Here is a 14,682-nt window from a genome sequence, read left to right on the forward strand (position 1 = left end):
CTCGTGATCCACCCACCTTGGCCTCCCAAAGTGCTGGGATTACAGGCGTGTGTTTTCACTTTTTTATTGGTCTTTTAGCTGTACTTTTTTGTATTGTCTTTCATGGTTGTTCTGGAGATCAGAATATGAATTGTTAATCTTTTGCAGTCATAGGTTACATTTAATTACTGTTATTTGACATAGCGTAAAATGTAAGAACCTATATCAGAAAACTCCCTTTAACTTTCTTTGTCCTGTGTGTCACTCTCGTCGTATGCCTCTAAAATCTATATAACTCTTATCACACATTGTTCATTATTTCCACTCTGAACAATTTAAGGGTATTTTAGTGAACTTTTTAATGCACATATATGCCAGTACTCTGCTTTCCTTTCTGAAGAGCTGTGCTTTCACCTTGTATTATCGTCTTCAGCCTGAAGAAGTTCCTACTACTATTTCCTGTAGGATGTTTCTGATAGCAACAGGTTGTCCTGGTTTCTCTTCATCTTAAAATCCTTTCATTTCATCTTCATTTTTAAGGAACATTTTTACTGGCTGTAGAATTTCCAGTGACAGCTTTTTTCCCTCAAGATTTTAAAGATCGCATTCTATTATTCTAGCTTCTTTTTATTTTCAACAAGAAGTCACTTTCTTATCTAAAAAGTTTGTACTCTTTCTCTGGTTGGTATTATAAATTTTTATATTTTTATTTTTCAGCAACTAACCTATGAAGTAATGGGTGGAGGTCTTTGTGTTTATCCTGCCTAAAGAATTGCTTTTTTAATGATGTTTTGTTTGTTTGTTTCTTTTTGAGACAGGACCTCACTTCATCACCCAGGCTGGAGTGCAGAAGCACGATCATGACTACCTGCAGCCTCAACCTCCCAGGCTCAAGTGATCCTCCCACCTCAGCCTCCTGGGTAGCTGACTACAGGCATGCACAATCTCGCCTGCCTATTTTTTTTTTTTTCTAGAGCTGGAAACTCACAATGTTGCCCAGGCTTGTCTTGGACTCTGAAGCTCAAGTGATCTGTCCACCTCAGCCTCCCAAAGTGCTAGAATTACAGGCATGAGCCACCGTGCCCAGCTGAAATTGTTTTAAACTTTTAGTTTGGGTTCAAGGGTGCACATGCAGGTTTGTTATATAGGTAAACTCGGGTCATGGGTATTTGATGTACAGATTATTTTATCACCCAGGTGCAAAACCTAGTAACAATAATTATTTTTTTCTTCATCTTAAAATCCTTTAATTTTATCTTCATTTTTAAGGAACATTTTTACTGGCTGTAGAATTTCCTTCTCCCACCCTCCTCCCTCTGGGGGGCTCCAGTGTCTGTTGGTCCCCTTGATGTGTCCATGTGTTCTTATCATTTAGCTCTCACTGATAAGTGAGAACATGCAGTGTTTGGTTTTCTGTTCCAATGTTAGTTTGCTAAAGATAATGGCCCCCAGCTCCATCCATGTTCCTAAAAGGTCACGATCTCATCCATTTTTGTGGCCGCATAGCATACTATGGTGTGTATGTCCACTGATGGACATTTAGGTAGACTCCATGTTCTTACTATTGTGAATAGCTGCAATGAACATATGCACATGTGAGTGTTCATGAGAAAACAGTTTCTATTCCTCGGGGCACATACCCAGTAATGAGACCGCTGGGTCGAATGATAGTTTTGTTTTTAGCTTTTAGAGGAATCGCCACACCATCTTTCATAACGGTTTAACTAATTTACAATCCCACCAACAATGTATAAGCATTCCCTTTTCTCCACAACCTCTCTAGCACGTCATTTTTTGTAGTTTTTAACACGAGTTATTCTGGTGGGTGTTAGTATCTCACTGTAGCTTTGATCTGCATTTGTCTAATGATCAGTGATGTTGAACTTTTTTTCATATGCTGTTGGTCACATGTATGTCTTCTTTTGAAAACTGTCTGCTCATGTCCTTAGTCCACTCTTCAATGGGGTTTGGTTTTTTTTCTTGTAAATTAGTTTAGGTTGCTTATAGATACTGGATATAAGACCTTTGTCAGATGCATAGTTTGCAAATATTTTCTCCCATTCTGTAGGATGTTTGTTCACTCTGTTGATAGTTTCTTTTGCTTTGCAGAAGCTCTTTAGCTTAGTTAGATCCCATTTGTCAGGTTTTGCTTTTGTTGCAATTGCTTTTGGCATCTTCATCACGAAATCTTTGCCAGTTCTTATGTGTAGATGGTATTGCCTAGGTTGTCTTCCAGAGTTTTTATGGTTTGGGGTTTACATTTAAGTCCTTAATCTATCTTGAGTTGATGTTTTAATATGGTGTAAGGAAGAAGCTGTTTTAATCTTCTGCATATGGCTAGCCAGTTCTCCCCACCATTTACTAAAGAGGAAGCTTTTTTCCCATCACTTGTTTTTGTCAGCTTTGTCAAAGATCAGGTGGTTGTGGGTATGTGGACTTCTTCCTGGGTTCTCTATTCTGTTCCATTGGTCTACGTGTCTGGTTTGTGCTGGTATCCTGCTGTTTCAGGTACTACAGCCCTGGAGTACAGTTTGAAGTTGGGTAGCATGACACTGCCTGCTTTGTTCTTTTGCTAAGCAAAAAGGGAATACATTTTGAATTTGGCGTCTTTCATCAGTGTTAGAAAATCTGTACCCACTTCTTCTACCATATTCTATCTCTTCTCTCTTCGTGGGGTTCCAAATAAACATACATTAAACCATTTAATGTTGTGATAGATGCTGGGGTTTTTATGTTTGTTCATTTTAATTTTTACACTGTCTTTTCTCTATTTACTTCAGTTTGAATAATTTGTTTCCCTTTCTTTGAGATTACTACTTCTTTCTGTGTACTATTCAATATGCTTATAAGTCCATCCAATTAATTTTTTATTCTAGATGTAATTTTTAGTTCTAAAATGTCCATTTAACTTTTTTTAAATACTTTGTTTCTCTGCTAAAATGTCACATCTGTTTGACTGCACATATTTTTTTTCTCCAAATTATTTTATATAAATAATATTTTTATAATGATAATTTAAAGTCTTTAGCATCTCTGGACCTTCTTCTATAGACTGATTTTTGTCTTGGCTATGTGCCACAGTCTCCTTCTTCTTTACATATCTAGTAATTTTCTTATTGTATCATGAATGTTGTAGATAGAATACTATGTAGATTCTGGATTATTTCATCTTCCTTCAATAAGGGCTATATTTTGTCTAATAGACAATAAATTACGGGTGAACCACTTTGATCCTATAGGTATTTGATTTTAGGTTTTTTGAGGATTTGTTTAATGTTGAAGTTAGTCCTAAATACCTAAGGGCATCCATGTTTGTTAATAGCAATTATCCCTAGGATATGGCAGCTACTCTGAAAACTATTTCCCTGAGGTCTTAAATTTGATCAGGATGTGCACTACGATCTCTCTACTCTGGCTCCAATACCTCTTTAGCATTACGCAATCTCTCTTCTACCCCAGCAGCAATTCTCTGCTAGCCCTATAGGTCCTGTTCAGCAGTCTTATCCTACCTATACACAATTTAGTTAGGATTTGTTCAAGAACTTAAGAGAAACCCCTACACAAATTTCCAAATCTTCTTTGCAGCTCTTTCTCTCTGGTACTCTGCCCTTTCAATTCAGCTGCTGTTTAAGCAACCACAAAGTCCAAACTCTGATTCCTCTGCCCAGAGAGGCTAAGATTCCCTGCCTGAGTAGTATGTCACTGTTAAACTCTAGGAAACGCTCCCTAACAGAAAACTTGACGGAATATAGATCTTACCTTGTATGCTTCACTCCAATATTGCAAATTCCTGCTATCCAATGTGCAATGCCTAAAAGTCCTGTTTCTTGCCTATCTTCTAGTTTATAGTTGTTTACTACAGGAAATTAAATCCAATACTAGCTACTCTATTGTGACTGGAACCAAAAGTGCCGGTAATCAATTGTTCAAAATCCAGATTCATATTATAATATTGCTTATTTCTGTAATTATGCTTTGTATATGTTTGATCAGATATTATCTAGATATTCCGCTATTTCTTGTCACAAATAAATTTTAGAGGCATATTTTTCCTTTGAGCCTTCAGGTTAACATAACTTTTGGTGCTATAGAATATTTTATAGACTCAATTTTGCTTTTCTTTGCTTATTTGTTTATATTTATGCCTGACTGAGTTGAGATTTCTTTAGGTCTAGCATTACCAACAGACATGGTAAATTGTTTGTCCTTAAGCATCTCTTTATTAGGCATTTGGGGCATTAGATAGCTTATCTCAAATCTAAACTTAGAAACATAGTAATGAGTATATCCTTAATCCAATTTATGGTGTGTAGCAAGCATTGATACCTTGTGGCTCTGCTGAAATATGTTAAAATATTCTTCTTTGCTGTTGAATTCTCCATGTTAGATAATAAAATACATATCCTGGAATGTAAAAAGTTAATACACATCCTCTTTTCCCTGCTTTGTATACTAAAAGCTGCAGTGTAAAATCAGTGTCAGAAGAGACTATTTGTTTTCCTGGGTTAGAGCAGGAGGTGAAACACCGAGACACTGATTTAAGACCTTTTCTACTTCAGAAAATACTTCCTGTGCGGTATAGGGTGGCCTGCTTGACAAGTACAGCCTTTCTTCCTGGGCTAGAATTAGGTAGATTAAATTAATCAAACCCTTCTCATGCAATGGAGTCAGCATGCGTAGCCTAGGAAAGTGTTTCTCAATCTAACCCAGTCAGCTTTTCAATTCCTGAGAACTCCTCCCAGATGTTAATTTAGAGTGCACTCTTATTCATTCCCAGTGCTTTTGAAAATTTTCTGTATCTTCGAGGATTTTTTTTAAAGAAAAATCTGGAGAAGACAGCATGCCACTACATTGCCTCAGAATTTTCAATCATCTCTTGTAATAGACTTTGTACATGTTTCCATTTTTTTACTTCCTCCAACTGAGAGTCACTAAATATAATTTCCCCACCCTTCTTGCCTTTAAGTTTAGAAATCCAATAACAGCTATTAGGAGTAAATAGAAGATAATTTAGAGAGTCCCTAACTTATCAAATTAACATCCTAATTCTCAGTGACGGAGCATAAACCTCTGAAAATAATAAACATTGCAGTCTATGCACAAACCAGTCCGTTTGCACAGAATCCTCTGCCCATCTGCAGACTAGTCAGCAACAAAGAACAAAAAAATGAACAATTGTAGACAGTTTTTAACTTGAAAATAAAATCTCTTTTAAGAAACATTAAACTTTTAAAAAAAAATCTTGCAAAGACCAACTCGGAGCCATCTCCTCCAAGAAACACTTCCCTTCCGATTCTTCCCGTGCTTAGCAACAAGTTGCAACAGTTTGACTTGAAAAAGCAAAACTGAGTAAAGTGCTTGTTAATAGTACATTACTATCTTGGATTTGGAATGTAATGAGACATTTTATCCTGTGTTTTTTTAAAAAATAAAATTCTAGATTATCTTTTATTACTTTTTCAGATAAAATCATTAAAATCATTAAAATGGAATTGTGTTCTTTGTTCCTCAAACGCTGGAATCACATCTCAAAAATACGGATAATAACAGTGTCTTCCTCAGACTGCTACTGCAAAGACTAAGACAAGTAACGCATTTAAATACAAATAACACTATCAAAACTGCCGATGAGAAACGCTAACTCTAAGAACAGAACCACAAATTTATTTGTGTATACTACAGATAATTATGAAGAAAAAAGCAAAGCAATGAGTATGGTTTTTGTCTCAATAATTATAAACTTTTTTTTTTTTAACATTGTGGCTGTGTTCCTTTTTTCTCTATTCCTCAAAGTACAAAGTGTGATATTCGACCCGGAGCAAAAACACTGTTGTCTTGATAGGTATAATGGTAACTTCATGCCTGCTTCCTTAGACTGTAAATTCTTAGAGAGTAGAGATAACACCTAGTTAACCTGGCCTGTAACCAAGCCCAGGACCATGCATATTGGCAATTCAATGAGCCACATTCTATCCTGACAGGACACTATCTAGATAGTCCCCTAGGCATATTTTCAATTCCTACTTTTGATTCAGTGGAATTTTGCAGTTTGTGAAATTAATGTGTCCACCATGCCTAGCGGATTAAATATTCACCCAGTATTAATTGAGCACATTTAGGAGTCAGCCAATGTGGTAATCGCCTGGAAGACAATCCCAAGTCACCACTTCCATCTTCAAAGATCTCACAGTATAGCAGAGGGAATATGTTTTTAAAAAAAAATCACAACTCAATATGACAAGTGCCTTGGATACTATGGAATAAAATTGGGGAATCTTCTGGATAAACTGATGGCATTAGGTTAACCTGAAAAGCAAGTAGGAGTTAGCTGTGGAATGAGGAGTCCCACCTGCAGCCAGTCTTGCATCGCTGAGTGGTTGATGACTGGACACTGGTTAACAGATGCTTGGGTCTGGATTCTCCCTCGGCCAGTTCTGAGCTTAATGAGCTTTAACAAATCCTTTAACCCCCTGGAACTTTTTCTGCAAAATGAGAGTAATAATTTCTAATTAATGGAGTCGCAAGGACCAAATGGGTTAAGTAAAGCTTTTACCAGTCCCTGCTACACAGCAAGCCCTAGCTCAGTATGAACTTCTTCAATCATTATTGGTTTGCTGCTTTCCCCCAGCAGCCTTCCCTGAAGTTTCCAATCAAGTTATAATGTTCCTTGTACGTGCTCACATCTCAGGCCCATCAGGGCAGCAGCATCATGGCCATTCAGCAAAGGTCCCGATCAGAGCTCATAAGACCTGTTAAGCCTCATCTGAATAATGGGCTAGAGGAATGTTTCCCGTTGAAAAGGGAAGTGTGGTGGCTCAGCCTGTAATCCCAGCACTGTGGGAGGCCGAGGAGGGTGGATCACGAGGTCAAGAGATCGAGACCATCCTGGTCAACAAGGTGAAACCCCGTCTCTACTAAAAATACAAAAATTAGCAGGGCATGGTGGTGCGTGCCTGTAATCCCAGCACTTTGGGAGGCCGAGGCGGGTGGATCACGAGGTCAAGAGATCGAGACCATCCTGGTCAACATGGTGAAACCCCATCTCTACTAAAAATACAAAAATTAGCTGGGCATGGTTGTGTGTGCCTGTAATCTCAGCCACTCAGGAGGCTGAGGCAGAAGAATTGCCTGAACCCAGGAGGCAGAGGTTGCAGTGAGCCGAGATCATGCCATTGCACTCCAGCCTGGGCAACAAGAGCGAAACTCTGTCTCAAAAAAAAAAAAAAAAAAAGAGAGAGAAGGAGGTTACCTCTTCAGAGTGCCCCTAGATGACTATAGGCAAACTGTCATGCAGATGCAAACATCAGAGTTTAGTTCTGGAAGGTGGGAGTGTTTGCTTAAAATGACACTAAAGCTGAACTTTTATAAATGGCTTATTATACAAGAATTCTATGTTCACTGAAGAAACTTAGAAAGTATAGACAATCAATAATGTATACAAATTATAATCAGCTGTAATTTCACTACCCATTTAAAAAAGTACTATGATATTTTGATGTAAATGTTTCCAGTCTTTCCTGTACACATGCATACTCCGAGAGAAACGCATGGGCCCTTCTGCTTCTCCCCTAACTCACTCCACACATACCCCACGGGAACGTCTCTTAGGAAGAGATCATTTTCATCTGATCGGCCAGAGTTCAGAATGGTCACTGAGCCATATTTAACCAGTGGACCAAGTTATTATTCCTTACAGACCCCAAGTCTTCCTTTGGCTCACTTCTTTCTATGACTCAGTGACAAGAAAACCAAGGAATAGAAAGAGTGTTGTTCGTGTGTGTGTGTGTGTGTGTGTGTCCCCATCCCATCTACTCCGTAATTATAATTAAATAGAGGCAGATTCTATTTACTCAGCCAACGTAGATGCAGGAGCCTTCACTTAAAGATCTCTGGATATAACCACGTTCTCCTATCCATCTTTTTTTTTTTTTTTTTTTTGAGTCGGAGTTTCGCTCTTGTTACCCAGGCTGGAGTGCAATGGCGCGATCTCGGCTCACCGCAACCTCCGCCTCCTGGGTTCAGGCAATTCTCCTGCCTCAGCCTCCCGAGCAGCTGGGATTACAGGCATTCGCCACCATGCCCAGCTAATTTGTATTTTTAGTAGAGACAGGGTTTCACCATGTTGACCAGGATGGTCTCGATCTCTTGACCTCCTGATCCACCCGCCTCGGCCTCCCAAAGTGCTGGGATTACAGGCGTGAGCCACCGCACCTGGCCTCCTATCCATCTTTTAACAGAAAGCTCACAGGGTGAACTAGGTGTTTATCCAGTTACTAATAAACAATACCGTCTCTTATCATTTCTTGAGTATCACTAGTTTGGTTGGCAACACCCTGAGAAAGACACATGATCAGCATGACAGAATCTTCATAGCCCTGCATCCCTGACCATAATACCATTACAGCAATACCAAATTCTCACCTCTAATCTCTAAAAATACACACAAGTAATACTCATTTATTTTATAAATAATGAAATTATGCTGTACATAACAACTTATTAACTATCAGTTAATAAACGACCCTGATCATACATATTGATGAATATATACATAAACATGTCTGCTTCATTTTTAATTTTTTTACCTATATTCATGACTTTGTGGTGTGAATACCACCATAAGTTATTGAGCAAATCTTCTCTCATTGTAGAGTTCAATTATTTTTAAGCTTTGACTATTAAAAAAAAAAGTCTCAGTGAAAATCCCTCTACATGCACCCTTGTGATTAGAATGATTATGATTGATTATACCCAAAGACTATATTCTTCCCTGCATCATGGCAAATATACATAATTTCCTACCATCATTTCTACCAAAGCTTGACTTCCCCAGGTCTGTATCTAGGTAGCTAGAAGAAGCTCATTAAATACCTCACTTCAGATGCAACTGCATGGAAATGGCCTAAGCAGCGTGGACCTCCACAGTTGGATTAATTGGTCATCCAGGTAACTAACCTTGAATTTCTTTTTTTTTTTTTTTTTTTTTTTGTAAGATGGAGTTTCGCTTTTGTTACCCAGGCTGGAGTGCAATGGCGCCATCTTGGCTCACCGCAACCTCCGCCTCCTGGGTTCAAGCAATTCTCCTGCCTCAGCCTCCTGAGTAGCTGGGATTACAGGCACGCGCCACCATGCCCAGCTAACTTTTTGTGTTTTTAGTAGAGACGGGGTTTCACCATGTTGACCAGGATGGTCTCGATCTCTTGACCTCGTGATTCACCCGCCTCGGCCTCCCAAAGTGCTGGGATTACAGGCTTGAGCCACCGCGCCCAGCCCCTAACCTTGAATTTCTAATAGGCCCATTGGAACAGAAAAAACTGCAAAACTGAATTCAGATGTCAGAGCCAATACTAACGATATGAAACACAGGCCTGGCATGCTGGCTTACACTCAATCCCAGCACTCTGGGAGGCCAAGGCAGGCAGATCACTTGAGGCCAGGAGTTGGAGACCAGCCTGGCCAACATGGAGAAACCCCATCTCTAACAAAAAAATCCAAAAGTAAGCTGGGTGTGGTGGCAGGCGCCTGTAGTCCCAGCTACTCGAGAGGCTGATATAGGAGGATGGCTTCAACCCAGGAGGCAGAGGTTGTAGTAAGACGAGATCATGCCACTACACTCCACCCTGGATGACAGAGCAAGACTCTGTCAAAAAAAAAGATATATATATATATAGATATATATATAGATATATATATATGTATCACATCAACAAGCAGAGAGGCAAAAACCTAACTGGGGTTAATTTATCCTACCTGCTGAAGCTCTGTCTGAGCTACTGGATTGGGGGTCAGGTGTGAGAGGTAACATTTATTAGACCTCAGAGTCACAGCAGGACAGGCTCAGAGAATTTAGAGAATATTTTTAAAGTTTTCAGGATATGGCTAGAGCCACAAATCAAAGACCTATTTTTCTTTTTTTGTTGTTGTTGTTGTTTGTTTGTTTTTTTTGAGATGTAGTCTTGCTCAGCTGCCCAGACTGGAGTGCAACGGTGCATTCTTGGTTCACTGCAACCTCTGCCTCTCAGATTCAAGAGATTGTCCAGCCTCAGCCTCCCAAGCAGTTGGAATGACAGGCCCATGCCACCACATCAAGCTAATTATTTTGTATTTTTAATAAAGACGAGGTTTCACCATGGTCTCAAACTCCTGACCTCTGGTGATTTGTCTGCCTCGGCCTCCCAAAGTGCTGGGATTACAGGTGTGAGCCACTGCGGTGTTTTTTCAAACTTCTATCTTTCTCGTAAATGTAGATGATTCAAGAGACAATTTTAGGTACTAATGCCATAAAATTTTAGGGACACCACAAAACTAGAGTTTCCCAACTCAGTGAAACATTGCCATTGATGTGTTTAAAACAGAAGCACAAATTTATAAATAATAGTATTGGTCATCATCATCTATTAAAATAATTATCTTTCAAAAGCTCATCATGCTTTTTTGTAAAATTAAAACAGAGCTGGTGATCTTCACAAAGCAAGCTAGGGAATAATCAGCATCCAGGCACTTGAGCCGAATTTCTAGGGATTTGGGCCCTTGTGGTTCCTCTCCAGCCCAGAGAATGACTTGAAAAAAGAAAAGCCCTATAGTTTACATCTGCTGTTTTAGTCCTCACCTGATAGAATTATCAATCACATGGTCCTTCCTCCCTCACCGTAAGAGAAGTCATATGACCCAGGCTGTTCAATCAAAGAACACCATGCTCCAAGACTGGCCCAGGGGCAGATTCATGACCCACGTATAGCCAATGACAGTTATTTACCAAAAGTTTATAGGGAGCTGAGGGAGAATGTCTCTCCTACAGAAAGCATAAGCCTATGGCCCATATAAAACACGGTACTGTTAGGTGGCATCTGAGACATTACATAGAAAAAGCCTCTCAAGATACATAAGTTCTTTTAGTTACCTTTCTTTGAAGTACATTTCTTTTGCAGCTAAAAGAATTCTAATTTAAAAATTTTAGGATCATTTGATTCCTGCAAAGATTATCTGAGTCTGAAGAAAAGACAAATGTGGAACTGGGAAATTCATCACAGGTCAGTTATTAGTTGGATCTAACATTAAGATTTGGTTCCAGATTGATTTGTGCTTTCTAAAATTACCTGTGTTTCAGGATACATTTGACCTCACACTCACATTTCTTTCTAGGGAGAGCACTGACCAAACTAAGAATAATTACCTTTCCTTCATTACTCATTCATTCATTCAAATTATACTACTTGACAATTTTTTCCATCTTCCTAAAAATATTTTAATATTATCACATTATCTTTATTCAAAGAGCAACCCCAGGTAAGTATTGCTGTTATCCTAAGACATTTTTCAAATAATTGTAATGGAGGGCGGGGGAAACGGAGTTGTGGTTTAATGGCTATGATGAAAAAGTTCTGGAGATGTTTCACAACAATGTTAGAGAGTTCTCACAAGATCCTGATAGTGAGTTCTCACGAGATCTTGTTCAAAAGTATGTAGCACGTCCCTTCCTCCTTCCCCCTTCCTCCGTCCTCCTTCCTCCAGCTCTGGCCGTGTGAAGATGTGCCTGCTTCTCCTTTGCCTTTTGCCAATGGTTGTGCATTACCTGAGGACTCCCCAGCCATGCTTCCTTGACAGCCTGAAGAACCATGAGCCAATTAAACCTCTTTTTTTGTGTGAATTACCCAGTCTCAGATGTTGTGAAACGTCTCCAATGTGGGTATACTCAACACTACTAAACTATGCACTTAAAAATGGTTAAGATGGTAGATTTTATATTATGTATTTTAACACAATTTTAAAAATTGTAATAGCACAAAACAATAAAATGTGTTTTAATACTTTGTAGTGTTAGAGGCTGAATGTAGCTGATGAAGAAAGATATATTATTGGAAAAACTCACTGAAAAGCACTTGGAAGGGAAGCGGAATCCCAGGACCTTAGAGTTGTCTTGGCACCTACGCTTCTCAAAATGAGGAGATATTTTATGTAACAGATGACAAAAGAGTGGAAGCTCCTGGAAGAAATCTAGGACAGAGAGATAAACATTAAAATGGTCAGAGGTTGATTTGACCCCCTTCATGACCACATGAAATGTTTGGTGCCAGTCAATTATTTTGGGAGCAATTCACAAAGACATTTCACTACATTTCATGACATATCTGGGTCAAGGCCCCAGCTAAGAAGAGCCATGGAGAAGCCAGGTTGGAAAGGCCCCAAATGATGTTTGTATTAAAAGAGTTTACAAGGCACTTTAGAATTCATAATCTAATTAGTCTCCACGGTAACACAAAAATGAATATTAGTCCAAGTTCCAATTTACAGACAAGATAACTAAGGCCCATAAAATCTAGACATGTTGTCCAAAGTCATACAAGCAAGAAGAGATTAGCTCAGTCCTCTAAATCAAGATCCCATACTCTTCCCACATGCATTTCCACATTGTCCTTCCGGGACACTGTGCAAGTCTACAACCTCTCCTAAAAACCTGAACCTCCTTCCTTAGTGTCAGTTTAAACCACAAAACAGCTCATCTAATGTGTGCAAAATGTGAGATTAGCGCAAGTAATCTGAGTATATTAGTCCACTCTAGCACTGCTATGTTGAAACAACTGAGACTGGGTAATTCACAAAGAAAAGAGGTTTAATGGGCTCATTGTTCCTCATGCTGTAGAGGAAACATGGCTGGTGAGGCCTCAGGTACTGTACAAACATTGGCAAAAGGCAAAGGAAAAGAAGGCAAATCTTCACACAGTCAGAGCTAGAGGAAGGAGGAGGGGGTATGCTACATACTTTTAAACAAGATCTTATAAGAACTCACTATCAGGAGAACAGCAAGAAGGGAATCCACCTCATGATCCCATCACCTCCCACCAGGCCCCTCCTCCAACACTGGGGATTATGATTCATCATGAGATTTGGGTGAGGATACAAATCCAAACCCTATCACTGAGACTGAGCCCTTTTTTGAGTACAAAAGCCAAATCATGACTCTGTTCATTTTCAAATTCCTAGTGCTAGGTTCCTGGTAGTTATTCCTAATATGTTGGTTTAATATATACCATTTCAATGGCGTACATTTATATCACCTCTCATCCCAACCCAGTTGAATATAAATGAATCATTTATTGATGGAACTGAATGAATTCGAATTTATCTGACTGATAAATTTCCCTGATGTTATAGGGTGTTCCAGGCTGCAGCTTTATTCCACATATTATATTTTCCCTTGAAGACATCGTCTATCAATGCAAATTCAAACTACAACGAGATACCATCTCACACTAGTCAGAATGGTTATTATCAAAAATCAAAAAACTGGCAAGGCTGCAAAGAAAAAGGAACACTTATACATTGTTGGTGGGAATGTAAATGAGTTCAAGCACTGTGGAAAACAGTTTGAAAATATCTAAAAGAATTTCAGACAGAAATACCATTTGAGCCAGCAATCTTATTATCAGTACATATCCAAAAGAAAATAAATCATTCTACCAAAAAGACACTTGCACTCATTTGTTTATTTCAGCACTATTCAAAATAGCAAAAACATGAAATCAACCTAGGTGCCCATCAAAGGTGGATTAAAGAAAAAAATGTGGTGAATATATATATATATATACACACACACACACACACACACACACACACATATATATATATACACACACGCACACACCATGGAATACTATGCAGCCATAAAAAGAATGAAGCAACATGGATGCAACTGGAGGCCATTATACTAAGTGAATTAACACAGGCACAGAAAACAAAATACTGCATGTTCTCACTTCTACATGTGAGAGCTAAACATTGGCTACTCATGAACATAAAGATAACAATAGACCTTTGGGACTAGTAGAAGAGGAAGGGAGGGAGGGAAAAGGAGGCTGAAAAACTACCCATTGGGTGCTATGCTCACTACCTGGATGACAGCATCATTCATACCCCAAACCTCAGCATCATGCAATATACCCAGGTAACAAACCAGTACATGTGCCCCTTGAATCTAAAATAAAGGTGGAAATTATGTAAATTTTAAAAAGGCATGGTATATCCCTAACACTCCTACACTAGTGACGTGAAAGAGAGCTGACTGATGTGAAGTACGGTTCTCAGAATTAGACCTGAAAATCTGAGTTCAGCCACCTTTATTATCCCAATCACTTTAAGCTAAAAATCTTTGAAATGCATTGTTACTTGAAAGACACTGAAATATTCATTTTATCCTTTTTCGTTTCATGCAATCATTCAAATGAAAGAGGCTAAAAACTTGGTCTCCTCTGGAAACTGTTGCAGCGGTGATTCACTGCCTCCAAACAATTCAAAGTGCATGGTTTCTGAGTGATGTGGGTGGTTGTGTTTGCACTCTCTTACCTAGGCGATGAGAGCAGTAGCTTTTTGTTCTCCATTATGCCAACTGTAAGAAATAGTCACAAAAATGTAGACAAGGAAAAGCAGAAGAGGTGACCAGGTGTCTCCTTGAGGCACTATGGCAGAACGAAAGAATCAAGTTCTTGAGCTCTGGGCTTGTGATCCTGGACCAATCACTTCAGCTCTCTTTGATTTATTTACTTCACTGTAAAAAATGAAAGGCAGGATCTCTTCTTAAAGCCACTTAAGGTTCTGAGGAGGTGCCACAGGGATGAAGGGAGCGACCGAAAGCCAGAGATGATGTGGTCCCTCCATCGGTTCTAATCAAAAGAACTTCACCTTGACCTTTGTTATTAATGATTGAAC

At 39.0% G+C, this 14,682-nt stretch overlaps 1 long non-coding RNA gene across 1 annotated transcript; it reads right to left on the reverse strand.

The window, feature by feature from the left end:
- Nucleotides 1-768: 768 nt before the first annotated feature.
- LOC144578029 (uncharacterized) lies at nt 769-13,619 on the reverse strand. The gene is made up of 2 exons (XR_013523001.1): nt 11,849-13,619; nt 769-6,461 (listed from the first exon to the last, which is right to left on the reverse strand). It is a non-coding gene; the product is annotated as an uncharacterized LOC144578029 (long non-coding RNA).
- Nucleotides 13,620-14,682: the final 1,063 nt, after the last annotated feature.

The sequence above is a fragment of the Callithrix jacchus genome, chromosome 10 (genome assembly GCF_049354715.1).
Source record: "Callithrix jacchus isolate 240 chromosome 10, calJac240_pri, whole genome shotgun sequence".
In the NCBI taxonomy this organism is placed as follows: domain Eukaryota; kingdom Metazoa; phylum Chordata; class Mammalia; order Primates; family Cebidae; genus Callithrix; species Callithrix jacchus.